Here is a 14,376-nt window from a genome sequence, read left to right as displayed (position 1 = left end):
GTTTTTTGGGGGTTTTGTTAAAAAATTTTTTAGTCGACTTGTAAAAAAATTCAACGTGATTTAGAAGTGTTTCTGGTTTAACGTATTATTTGCTAATTAATTAGCATTAATGATTTTTGATCATAACAGCATCTTCAATGTATTTTTAAATATAATTATTATCATTCTTAACAATACTAGTTTCACCCCAAGAGAGCGTTGCAGCAGAAACCTTTTGCCTTATGTGACTTTGTCGTGAATTTACATATTTTGTCCGCTTGCCTAACAGTTTTAAATGGCATTTTTTAAAAAAATTTTTTTTTACATGTGTATTCATTTCCTGTCATTGTCATTGACACAAAATTAAAAAATAATACAGGACTGCAAATAAAATTTAATACACAGCTGCGTTAACACGACCGGAAACTCACATTGCTCTGTTATTGGTTGTTTCGCCGGTGTACTTGGAGCATGATTGGTTCATCTGTCTGTTGTAACAGGGAAATGTCCAATTGAGCATGTGCTCGGCTCTGCAGCGCCTATTTTAAATTTGAAAAACTATGTCCGTTACTCTCGGTCGGAGCAGCTGCTTTGCGTGGATTACTCGGTCAGACATGGTATTTTTATATCTGCCTGTTGAATTCTACATTTTGAGCGAATTTTTAGTTGAATATGACAATTATGGAAGATCCACAAAGCTGGAATGTGAACAAGAGGACGGAGGGGTCGTTCAGTGGTCTGTAAAATACTTGGCGATATCAGGTAAGAAAAAACAATTTTTCAGTCCTTTAACAGTTCTAACCGTTACCGTTTAGGGACCAAGGGTTAATTAAACTTGTTCATCTTAACGTTTACTGCAGCCTCGTAGATCAATAAGTTATCTCTGTGTGTGTTTTTGTAACTGCTTCATATTAGCGTAGCGATATTAGCACGTATTTCATGTGTTTAGTACCATTTGAACCGTGCGTGTGTGTTGTTGTTGGTAAGTTAACGTTATGCTGGTTTATGTGGTGTCCGGCTAACGTTTCGTTTAAAACTCAAACGCATGAGAGGTCAAAAAAAGCCGTATGGGATGTGTAAAGTGGAATAAAAACGTTCATGTATCTTTTTAGAAGTAGGTGTACATAAACTCTTCAAAACACTGATAACGATATTGACAAACATATTTGTTTATTCTTTTTTTTTTTTTAGATCAAGACTTTGTCAATAAGATCTCTTATCGGGGGGGAGAACACCCAACAGGCAAAGACCATGAATTCACACAACGTAAAGGTCAATTTTACCCACGTCCTGTTACGAAAACCTACACTAGGGTCCACGTCAGTAAGTATGACTTTTCACCCTCACTTGTTACATGATAGAGAAGTTGCAGGTAACGTTCTTTCTTTTGTCTTTCTTCTGCTGACGTGGTCGCCACGGAAACGGGCGATCAGTCACCTTCCCCCCCTCATTCAGTACTTTCGTTAATCACTGGACACCATAAGGGAAAGACCCTCAGACGTCGTCATAATAGGATAAATGCCGGCCCTGCAGGAAAACCTTATTTGATGGGCCCGGTTAGGGTTATTTGATTTTGGATGTACAACCATTGGCCTTCTCCCTCTTTTTGTGTGCCTTCATTGCTTATGACCCCCTCACCACACACTTTGATGGGTTTGCCATGCTTTAAGTGTATGTTTACATTCTTTAATCATTGCCTAATAAATAATAACGTCTCAAAGGATGGGACAATTACGCAGTTCATGTTGTTGTGTTTCCTGTGTGACTGTACATAATGGCTAAACGTTTGTTCAACAGTTAAATCACCACATGTCATTGAACATAATCTATCCTATTATATGTTCCTCATACAATTGCAAACCAGTGCTGGTTAAGTTGCTGCAGCGTTTTGTTTTAATATCATTTTACCAGCCCTAGCTTTTCATTATTGTAGTAACATTATGGCGATGTCAGACCCCCCCCACGCGCGCTAAAACATCTAAAACTCGCAGTTTGGTAACGTGATGTACCCCCGACATTATCAACCAGTTCGGTGTTATAGTACACTTATCCGCAAAATCGTAACATATTGCCTGGGTCCTCACATTAAAGTTTTCAAAACGTTATTAAATGTCACCCTGACAGGTGAAACATTGCACCCAGCCTATCACCAACAGTACCATCGTTAATATTCTGTGTTGCTTGACTAACATTAATTTAATAACGTTGGGCTGTTAACTTAACGTTAATCTTACAAGTTAATGTTGCCTCTTGCAACAAAGTAACAGTTAATTTTGTTCTCAAGCGCTATTTCTATAAAGCCGCTGATCTGCAGGTCTCGCACCACCGTTTTAGACAGTCACCCCTCATGTCCCGCTTCCCATCTTATTCCCCGGTCAATCGGCGCCACACTTTATCTCAAGTTACGCCCGACACTGACAAAGACTTTGTCGCATTCAGCGGCACCCCCAGTTTGCTTCCTCTTTGCCATTTAAACGTTTTTCAGTACACCTTAGTTGGCAATGCACGTCAGTTAATCACATCTTATACGTTATGTGGTATCCTCCCGAGCCATCCACTACTACAATCTCACCCCCGGAAACCTTTATAATTGCTACGTTGCTCCTACCGTTTAAAGTAACCGGCTAAATTAGTTGGCCAACGTTAAATACTTTACCACCTCCCCGCCCCCCACCACTGTATTTGTTTCTTGTTTGTACACGCGACAACCGTTACCTATAGTTATACCCACATGGCCTGGATTTGAACTGTTCCTCAGCCTCACGAAGTTTGTTATCCCGTCTATAGTTGAACCAGACTCACGTGAGTGACAATATACGATTGAAACATGGAACTTTGTAATTTCCTCCTGATACATAGCTTGTTGACCAGATTTAGACTACTTTTTAACGTTACTTCACACAATTCATGAGGTGAGTGTGTTGATAAAGGAAGTCGCATGAATTAGTTCTCGGATGGTTTTTTCTTGAATGGTTAGTCTTTATATGTCATTTATTGAAGATGGTACACGATAGCGGCCTGCGACTAGAATATTCGTTCAGCCTGGGGTTGGTATCACGATTTGAAAATTGACATTCGAATATTCTTTTTTTTTCTGCTTTGCTATTTGTTTTCTCGAAACGGCTTCTCATTCGTGCTTGAATACTACAATATGATCTTACACTATTAAATGGTGTCCGCGCGAATAGACCCCAATACTCTTCTTGCGCACCACCTCCGTGCGTGTACAGAGCCGTCTATCGCGGACCAGTTGAAGGAATCCCGCAACCTAGTTACTACTTAAACATTTATTTGCTTTTCTCGGCCTGTATTACAAGCTCGTTCCTGGGCAGTAGTAATCTCTTCTCGACTACGAGTGCGACATGCGGGCTGTCATTGGACCGGAAGTCGCCTTTTTTCTGCCATCAATACGTAACGGGATAACTCCGATTTGATAAGTAGTAATTCCTCATGTAAAACATTGTTGCCGTTCCAGCCCTTTCAATACATGTGAAGACTTATTTACCTTTCTTACATCTTTAATTTACTTATAAACTCTGCCAATGTAATAAACCCCAACTATTCACACAATTTGTCCACAATGAATGAAAATTCCGCAATCTCAATCCATCGATCCCCATCTCTAAATTCAATAATTGTCTCTGGCCACAAAGGCTTTGTGCCAAAAATCACACGCTGATTTACAGTCAGTTCCCTTACAAGTGGTTTTAAGATTTGTGTTTGATCACATTTTACCACATGCACCCGTCTTTTTGAACCCTTTTAAGAAAATTTTATACCCACCCTTAATTGTTACTGCACATTAGACCCGCAGTTAACCTCACGAGCGACAAAGTTTGTTGCATGTCAACTTTTCCACTTCACCAGTGTTCCAACTGTCAACTTATTGCTTAAGCCCTTCTTGGCCCAAGATCCTAATCCGGCTGTCTTCCTCTGCCGATGAAATTATGCATTAACAACTCGCGACGGCACTACTGTTGAGGGTGTAGGAATTTTTCCAGCATGATACATCTTATTATTTTTCAGGACAAGGCCTGGTGGAGCCACTACAAGTCATACCATTGTTGGAATTCTGAAAGACGTGGGTGAATATCAATCTGCCAATTGAACATTACAGCTGTATATTAATAACTGATATATATGATACTTGTTTGTTTGTAACTGAAAAAAGAACTTAGCTTTATATTGGGTTTTTGACTGAAGGACTTGACCGTGTTTTAAGCCTATGTGGCATTTTCTGATTACCAGTACCATCGCTTATACGTGCCCTCTGCGCCCCCTTTGTCCATTGCAGCGACCTTTATTGATTTTTAATGATTGACCCCCCCGATAGTTACCCCTCTCAAAGGCGTGTGCTGTGGTCAGCATAGCCCAATTGTGCCACTCACACCAACTTGCTTACGCCGTACGTACATGTTCAATGCGACACACCCCACACCCTAAATCCTGCGACCTCACCATACAGCGTTCTCTTGATTATCACCGTTTAAACGTCTTCAGCATTACTGCAGAATGTGTAAAGACTCAAGATACGTAATAGGTGCCTATAAGAAATGCCAGGAGTCTGTAACTTCATTCTGGTGTTACGTTCTGAATTGTTGTTCAACCAAACAAACCACAGACCCGGCACCTACAGCTAACGACTCCCTCCCTCTTCCCATCCGTGCACTAAGCCCCCTCAAACACTCCAAACCAATTAATCTCTTTCTGTCGGGTTATTGGCACTGTATACACAGTTTGTTATGTTTCCAGCTGGTGCGGGCTCCTCGTGCCTTAACGCTTTGTTGTTTTTCTTGTTGTTTTTGTGCGAAGCCTTTTCGCTTTTGGGTCTAGAGAGACCGTGTTTTTCTTTTGAACACGTGGTGTTCAGGGCCGCCCCCCGCCGACCCACGCCTATGACGGATTTGTTTTGAATGGAGAGGTTGCAGGATGTGACAAAAGACTTCCCCCTCCCCCCTTCCCCCCCCCCTCCCTTTTTTTTTTCCCCCCTCCCCCTTCCCCTTCCCTTTCCCCCCCCCCCTTTTTTTTTTTTTTCCCCCCTCCCCCTTTTTTCCCCCTTTTTCTGTTTTGGCCACCTAAAAAAAGTGTGACCCATCACTTAGAGCACCCTTTAAGTACATAATCCAAACATCCGACAATTTAACTAAAACCAAATTACTCCAAATCACATGCTCTCAATAATTCATCAACGCGCTCATATCCTGCCCCCGAAAACCATCCACGACCACAATAAAGCGCACCATTTTGAATTTAATTTGACCTGACCTCATCCAACCCACATCACTTGTCTGTATTTTTCAGATGTCAGGATCAAATTTGAATGGGGGAAACAACCGCCTCACCTGACAATCCAACTGTGCCAACTACTATCACATACCTAATATATATTATATAAGAAAATCACCCAGATATATATTTTTTGTATCGATAGTTGTTTTACTATTGTTAGCACATCTCTGACTGACACCGTGAATGTTTTTGTTGAAATTAAATTCCAAGGATATTGAAGTAGATTATTATTTTTTACGTTATTACATTGCACTTTCATTTGTACGGCTATATTGATGGGCTTTTTTATTCTGATGCGAGTGATGTACCGTCGGTTTTTACACACTTATCTCATTTAAAAGGGGAAAAGGTCTGTCCATCTTCATTTCCCGAAAATGTGTAACATTTGAGAGACCCCAGCCTATTTTGGTCACATTCATATTTCATTAATGTTTAATTAAATAACTTGAAGTTCAGAAAGGAGTTAGAACTACCACTTCGAGGTGTGTAGGAAAAACACTGGGACATTGCCCATTATGTACAGTAATAGTACGATTTGAGTTTGACATTTGAACTTAAATTGAAGTGTTCAAGCCATTAAAGGGTTCGTGTCACCCAAAAATTTTGAAAATTCTGTCAAGTAATTACTCACCCTCATGTGCGTTCCAACTTTCCGTAAGACCTTCGTTCAACTTATCGGAACACAAATTATAAGATATTTTCCTGATTAATCTGAGAGCTGGATCACTCCACCATAGACTTCTATAGACGTTTATACCCACTTGACTGGCCAGAAATATGTAATCAAATACATCATTAAACTATAGTCAAGTGGAATACAGTGGCTCAATCTTAAGTTTATAAAGCGACAAGGAATACTTTTTGTGCACAAACAAAAAAAAGGACTTTATTCCACTATTCATTTCCTTCTCTCTGGGCCTCGAGTCTTTTCACATAGTGCGATAGCGCAGCGTGTCTGTGTTGTACGTAACACGCTGGTCACACGTAGGCTCACTATTGGCCAACGCTGGTCATGTGTGTGGTGCATGTGATGTACAACACAGACGTGCTGCGCTATCGCACTACGTGAAAACACTCGAGGCCCAGAGAGAAGGAAATGAATAGTGGAATAAAGTCGTTATTTTTTATTTTTTTACTTTTTGTGCACAAAAAGTATTCTCGTCACTTTATAAAACTTAAGATTGAGCCACTGTAGTCACTTGGACTATATTAAAGATGGCTTTAATACATTTTCTGGGCCAGCAAGTTATAACGTCTATTAGAAGTCTATGGTGGAGTGATCCAGCTCTCAGATTTGATCAAAAATATCTTAATTTGTGTTCCAAAGATGAGCGAAGGTCTTACGGGGTTGGAACAACATGAGGGTGAGTAATTACTGACAGAATTTTCATTTTTGGTTTAACTAACCCTTTAAACAAATTAAAAAACAAACATCTTCCCACCATGTATTTTTCCTCTTCCACGGTCGGTGATTGCAGGGAGTCTTGTGATCGATTGTCACAGCCAGCCAATCACAATTTAGCAGCCTCATCTCTGATTGGCTGGAATTATGGCATATTGTAACGCTGGGTTGTGTTGAGCAAGCGAGCCGTCTGCGCTTAGAGAGCACTCAGGGCTGGTATGAGAGGAGCAAGAAAGTGAAACTTTGCACATGCGAAAGAGAAACATCTGCGCACAATCCAAATACTTATTTTAAAAGCAAAATTGATTTTTTGTACGCTCAAAATATTTTATTATCTGAGAGACAGATATTTCTCCGCAAAACTCGGTTCACACACGGCGAAAATGCCCCTTCGCATGCTCAAAATGTGATCTTGCGCACGCAGAATTGTGACTGAAATCTAACCCCATAAACTTTTTGGGCATTTATCCTTATTCTGTTGTGAACATGAGCTACTCTCTCCCAAAAGCCACAAAGTAGAGAAGACTCAAACTGTGATGTTATCACGTGTAAAATCTGGAGCCGCTTGTTAAAGGAGAACTCCGGTCAATTTTAAACATTGAGCTAATTTTTTTTGTAAATTTGGAGTGCTGTCAGTACAGAGAACAACGACAAAAATTGGGTGTTGCCTACACTGTGTTATCCTCTTTTTAAAATTTGCACCCTGTTGACTTAAATGGGGCAAGTTTTAAACCTGCTTTTAGCCTCTTAACATCCTTAATGTGTCATTACAAGTGCCCAGCCATGTGAGTGATTCCTTTCAGAGTAAACACAGTGAATCTGACTGCAGTAGATGTGAAAGATATGAATAAAAGTGATGTTAATTCAGCCAGCGCACATATTAGGGCTGGGCGATATATCTAACGATATGATCATGAAAGCAGGTGATGGCGATAGTTAGCGGTAAGCACGTGAACCAGATTTACTGACTAGATGCGCATGATCATATCGTTAGATATATCGCCCAGCCCTAGCACATACCCTGTATTTACTTCCTGTCGAAGTACACAGAAGTCGATTGTCGAGTTCACGCGCATGATCATAAGTAACGAAGCAACAGTGGAGAACTCGACAATTGACTACTGTGGACTTCGACCGAAAATAGGAAGTAAATACAGGTATGTGCGCTGGCTGAATTAACATCACTTTTAGGCAAACTTTCACATTTACTGCAGTCAGATTCACTGTGTTCCACTCTGAAAGGAATCACTCACATGACTTAACATTTTTCTTTGAGGGGGAAATATACATCTCAAATGGGGGATCTGCAATGAAAGGATGGGACATTGCTGTAAAATGTCAGAAAAATTTATGTATTTAGTGAAAAAGTTGTTTGATGCAAATGCTCTTAACATAGACCTTCCGGTTTTTGTACATTCAAAACACCATATACTAATACGGAATGTGTGGACATAAACTAGAATGTTGCTTGTAATTGCTGTCAAATAATGTCTATATTAAGTAAATCCCATGCACTAATAAGAAAAGTCTGTAGATATATTGGAGTTGCTTGTTATTACTGTCAAATTATGTTTCATATAAAGTTGTTAGTCCCATGCACTTATAAGGAAGGTCTGTATATATCGGAGTTGCTTATTATTACTGTGAAACAGTGGTTATATAAAATAAACCCCATGCCGTAATGGAAAAAGTATGTACATATATTGGACAGTTGCTTGTAATTGCTATCAAATATTGTTTACATAAAATAAACATGTGTATTTTTACCATATATTGGAGAATTGCTTGTAATTACTGTCCATTAATGTTTATATAAAGTGAACCCATACACTGAGTAAATGTCATGTTGATATATTGGAAAAGTTGATTTTAATTAGTATAAAGCAATGTTTATATAAAAATATACCTCATACATTGATGGTAAAAAGTATATAGATTTATTGGATAGTTGCCTTTAATCACTATAATATGTTGTTTAAAGTAAAACCCTTGTACATTAATGGTAAAAGCATTTAAAGTTATTGGAGATGTGTTTGTAATTACTGTCAAGTATTGGTTATATGAGGTAAACCCCCATATATTAATGGTCTATGTTATGTGTAGATATATAGATATATTGGGAAGTTGCTTATAATTACCATAATAAAAATGTTTTTTATAAGGTAAAGCCCCATACATTAAAGGTACAAAATATGTAGAAATATTGGAGGGTTGCTTGTAATTACTACAAATAATGTTTATATAAGGTAATCCCCTGTACGTAAATGGTTTAAAGTGGTAGAAATATTGGAGAGTTGCTTGTTATTACTGTCAAATAATTTTATATAAAGTAAACCCCCGTATTTAAATGGTTACAAATATGCAGAAATATTGGAGAGTTACTTGTAATTACTGTCAAATAATGTTTATAAAAAGTAAACTACCGTATTAAATGGTAATAGTATTTAGAAATATTGGAGAGTTACTTGTAATTACTGTCAAATAATGTTTATATAAAGTAAACTACCATATTTAAATGGTAATAGTATTTAGAAATATATGGAGAGTTACTTGTAATTACTGTCAAATAATGTTTATATAAAGTAAACTACCGTATTTAAATGGTAATAGTATTTAGAAATATTGGAGAGTTACTTGTAATTACTGTCAAATAATGTTTATAATAAAGTAAACCCCCGTATTTAAATGGTAAAAATATGTAGAAATATTGGAGAGTTGCTTGTTATTACCGTCAAATAATGTTTATATAAAGCAATAACAGTTAAAAATATGTTTCCGAAACTTAATATCACAAGATCTTGATTTTTTTGTACAGGATAAAACCAATATTTAACAGGAATTTACTGTAAATAGATTGAATAATGACATAAAATAAAAGTTTAAATCAATCAATATACTGGTATTGGGCTTTAAATTAAGGTATCTGAAGGTAATTATACAACATTTTCTATGTGTTTTACATAGAAAAGTCTTTACTTTGACGAGGAGTTCTTGTAGAAGGATTGGATTATCTTAAAAATATATCAATAATACTGTATTAATACAGAAGTCTTTGTTTTAATATGTAATTTTAAGGTATTTCTGCAATATTTTTTAAGTTTTTATACAGATTTATACATTCGTTTAACATTCAACCGAGATTTTTTAATGAGATTTTTTTTTTCTTTCTACAGCAGTTTGACTGTAAAAATACAGAAAAATGTTTACGGTAAATACCCGTTTTCAAAAAACAAAATTTTTCTGTCAAAATAATTTAAGGTTGTTTACTGTAATTTGACGGTAAGTGGTTGGCAACTTTGCTGCCAGACTTTTTACCGTTATTTTACGATTTTTTTTTTTACAGTGCATTAGTATATCAACATTACTGTGTTTAAAGCTCTTCTACTAAAACTATCTGTCTGTAAAGGTATTAAATAGACAGAGAGCAATGAAGACACATATACATACATCCTCCCATAACAATTGTATGTGTGTGTGTGTGTTTTAATTATTGAGTCACTTCTCCAACAACATTTTTTAAACATAATTCCCTGCGGCTCTGACATAATCTAACAAAAGTTTTTCAGAATCTATGGAATGAGGAAATGAAATAGACCCCCATTAACCAGATCTGTCAACATTACAAGGAAGCTGGAATCATTAATGAAGACTCATTGACCTTACAGCTAAACATTAAGATTGAACACATGCAGACATAAGGTTTGAGAATGAAATAATCTCTTTTTCAAAGTTAGTTGATTCTGACTAAAATAACATTCATGGGACATCACTCAATGGATATCCATAACACAAAGACATATACAGAGAAATTCTGCACAAAATGGGATCCATTTTCAATGAAACCACAACATTTGTGCATGTGCGTGCCGGCGAGAGTGCCTGTGCTTTGAAGGACAGGGCATGTACAAGTGTGTGCCCGTGTGATGAAAGTGTTTGACAGCAGCCCTGCCTCAACAAATTGCTTTTGAGATGTGCCAACACAAATGTATTTAACTCAGAGTCCAATTAACCGTGGCAGGAGCAGTGACATCTCTGTGCTGGATCCTTGTCAATGTTTTCTTTAAGTCTCTCCCTCCCCGTTTTGTACCAGATCAGGAATGCATGAGTTGCATTCACTATTAACAAGACTAAGACTACACAGGTAACAGGATCAGCTCTAATCAGTGTGACCTGAGAAAGCTTGTGTGGGGATTTGAGGCTTTTTCTGAGGTGATTTCTTCCCTACCACATTTAATTATGATTACTGAAGCAGCATTCCTCCGTCCAGGCAGAGCGTCCTCTTTAATTTGCGCTTCACACTCCTTTATTGCCGGTCATTGCAAAACCTGCAGAAAGACACCAAATGTGCATCATGTGCTCTTTTACCTCACAATGAACAATGGCCATCTCATAAGTAATGGCACTGGTACAGAGAGAATCTACTGAATGCGAAGACGGCAGGAGGAGAGAGGGAAAAAATAACCATTATCCAAAGACATGTTCTATCTTGTCAGAAACCCTGTTTTCTCCAGCCAAATCCCCTGCTGCCTTGCTCAGAAAATATTCAGGCTTTGTAATAGAGATGTGAATGGCAGATAGGGAAGAAGTTACGGATTTATCCAAGACTGAAGGAGTGAGAGAAAAATTCTGACATTTATGAGAGAGAAAAGTCATGCATCCTCGGCTAACCGCCCAGGAACACCAGGCTCTCTGTACCTACAAGCCAGAGCTGGACTGAACCTGTTACTACTATCTTATGTTGCCCTCTACTGACCAGTAGTCTGAATCAGTGCAAATCTTTGGAGAAGCTTTCCGATGTAAAACCACCTCATATTTTTATCAGAACTGGGTTTAACTTATTAAAAATGCAGTATTTTTTGTCATACTGAAAATAGTTATATATGCTTGCAAAATTTATTTTAAAGGGTATAGGCCTACTGCAATCATAGATACCACAAGATGGCAGTAAAGTACTTTAAATTGCAGTAGGCCTAAGTGTTTGTGGGGGGGAAAAGGGCACACATTTTTCACTAATATTGACAATTTTTATTTTATGATAATGAAACTGTCTATTATAATACCACTTATAAAGCTTTGTGTATTAGGACTGATGGAAATTTTAAATCCTCAGCTAAGCCAAGACGATATGGTTTTTGACCATCAGGCCGAAGAGTTCAAATTGTATTTTCATTAAGTGGAAGTGATGTGACATACAGCCAAGTATGGTGACCCATACTCAGAATTCGTGCTCTGCATTTAACCCATCCAAGTGCACACACAGCAGTGAACACACACACACACACACACCGTGAACACACACCTGGAGCAGTGGGCAGCCATTTATGCTGCGGCGCCCGGGGAGCAGTTGGGGGTTCGGTGCCTTGCTCAAGGGCACCTCAGTCGCGGTATTGCAGGCCTGAGACTCGACCCCACAACCTTAGGGTTAGGAGTCAAACTCTCTAACCACTAGGCCACGACTTCCCCACAATGTTCAGATTTCTTGTCAGGGTTAGCAAACCATGCTAAGGTGTGGATTTGGAAGGACCGTAGTAATGTAATGTGTATCCAGTTTAATATATCATTATTATACTGTTTGCTGGTTCATGTCAATTTAACCTAATTTGGGAACTTTTACCTTTCTAAATAATGTGGTGATCCTCCATGGTGGCTAGCTCCAGTGAATGTTTACTCTTGTGAGCATTCTTCCATATTATTGCACCACAATAGCAAAAAGAAGCTGCTTATTATGGCTTCGGCACTAAAATTAAAAGAAAGTTCACCTTTAAAAAAAATGCATCTCTTTACCTTGGTTTTCCCTTCATTTCACTGCCCTGTGTCTTGCTTATTATAACGCAAACACAGGTTCTGTGTAAACGCTTCCCTAACATTTCCAGCTGCACCGGATCGGCAAGCTCGTACTTTGTACTTTAGTTGCTAATACTTGATAAATCTATATTTTATCCAATGTATACATCTCTTAAGCTAGTCTAGACTCATGTAAAAAGAAATCATATAGCTTTTCTTTTAAAATGAACACATGAACAGATAAAACAGATTTTATTCCACTACTAAAATTACAGGTACCAATGAAGACAAACATGGGTCAAAACAATAAATAGGCAAGTTAAAAGTACATATCATTTAAAACATGACAAAAGTAATACTGACTGGAGGCAAACATAAGTGACAACCCTATGTTCATGCCACACCATACGGTCATTATGTCCCTTTGAGAGGCAATTTCTCTATTGGAGCAGTGCCCAAGAAAAAGGAATCACATGGTAAGAGTTCAGCTCCATGGTCTCCATTTGGACTGGGTTCGAAGAAAAAAGGGTTCAGGTCTAAGAGCCAGTACAGGAGACTGGCAGCCTTGGAACTGATGCACAATAGCAGGCGGAGTGAAAATGGTGTTATGAGAGGAGGTTTAGAGCAAGAGGAGCAAGTAGAGGACAAAACCGGAAAGATATGGTGGCGAGTTTCTGGGAGAGGAGGATAAGCTTGTAAAAGTGGGAGATGATGGCAGGGAACTACATTCCGATGAAAAGTTTAGAGCCATACAAAGATTATTGAGGGTGTAAGAGAAGTTCCTGGTGGTAGTTCTGGTCTGATGGTGATAGTAGGAAGCCTGTCTGGGCCACTGGTTCATTTACTGCTTTGGAAGCACTGGTTAGATTGACCCTGAGTTTCAGAAGAACCTCTTTCTGCTCAAATGATTTAAACCTCCAGTAGAAGTCTGATACGTAGAGGTCACTGGTGGGGCCCACAGAAGCAGATACAACAGACTGGTTCGGAGCGGCTTTGGAATCCATTTGATTAGATGTCACAGCAGAAAGAGAGAAAAACATTAGATAAATTAGGGATGTTACTACAATAAACAACAGCTATTAAATTCAGATGGGTGAAGTAAAATCTGTAAAATCAGTAAAAACCAACCCTCTGTTTTTCTTGTGGTCTTTTTGATGTATTGAACTGCAAGGTCTAAAATCTCTGCTTTTTCCATTTTAGGATTTTGTAAACACTTTGGTAGAAGAGAGGAAAGTCGAGAGGCATTTTAGGGGTTTGTCAAGGAAATAGTGCAGAAATAATGTGAAGCAATGCATCATAAATTGAGGGCAGCCACTAACCGTGTCTGCAGTGTTCTTGAAAAGCAGATCTCTTAATGCTTCTAGGTTATGGTCTATTCGATCCCTTCTCTTCTTCTTCACCACAGGCTTTAACTTCTTTAAACAAAATTAAAACATGAACATTGTTAGTAATTGAATGAACAGAATGAATCAAATGAACATGTGCAGGCCAAATTAAATAGAATCAGAAATTATTTCTCAAATAAAAATATTTGAGAAATAATTGTTTGCAGTTGGTTTTAAAGAACCTTACTCTTTTTGATGCCTTCTATCTTTGCCATGTTGAGAGATGAACAGTTTGCTCTCTTCACGCTGATTCGTAGATGTGGGGAAACTGCTGAAATTGAGCCAAACTGGAATTTTAAGCCTCTGGTGTGGCATTTGATTGGCGGAGAGGTGGCAGTGATGTAGGCACCGTGAACTTTCCACCCATCATTCTACGGCCTTAACTTAACAGTCAGTAAACAGACGTGTTATGACATCTAAGGACAAGCAAAACTACACTGCCTATTTTTAAATATAGTATTTAAAACAGCCATTAATAAACAGACTGAAGCTGTATTTTAAGCATATTAAGAAACATTTGATGGCGCAATTGGTTGT

At 38.2% G+C, this 14,376-nt stretch overlaps 1 pseudogene; it reads right to left on the bottom strand.

The window, feature by feature from the left end:
- Positions 1-12,773: 12,773 nt before the first annotated feature.
- On the bottom strand, positions 12,774-14,054 carry LOC122147595 (annotated as a pseudogene).
- Positions 14,055-14,376: the final 322 nt, after the last annotated feature.

The sequence above is a fragment of the Cyprinus carpio genome, chromosome A14 (genome assembly GCF_018340385.1).
Source record: "Cyprinus carpio isolate SPL01 chromosome A14, ASM1834038v1, whole genome shotgun sequence".
NCBI lineage: Eukaryota > Metazoa > Chordata > Actinopteri > Cypriniformes > Cyprinidae > Cyprinus > Cyprinus carpio.
The sequence above is the reverse complement of the archived record's forward strand: the minus strand, read 5'-3'. Positions and strand labels throughout refer to the sequence as shown.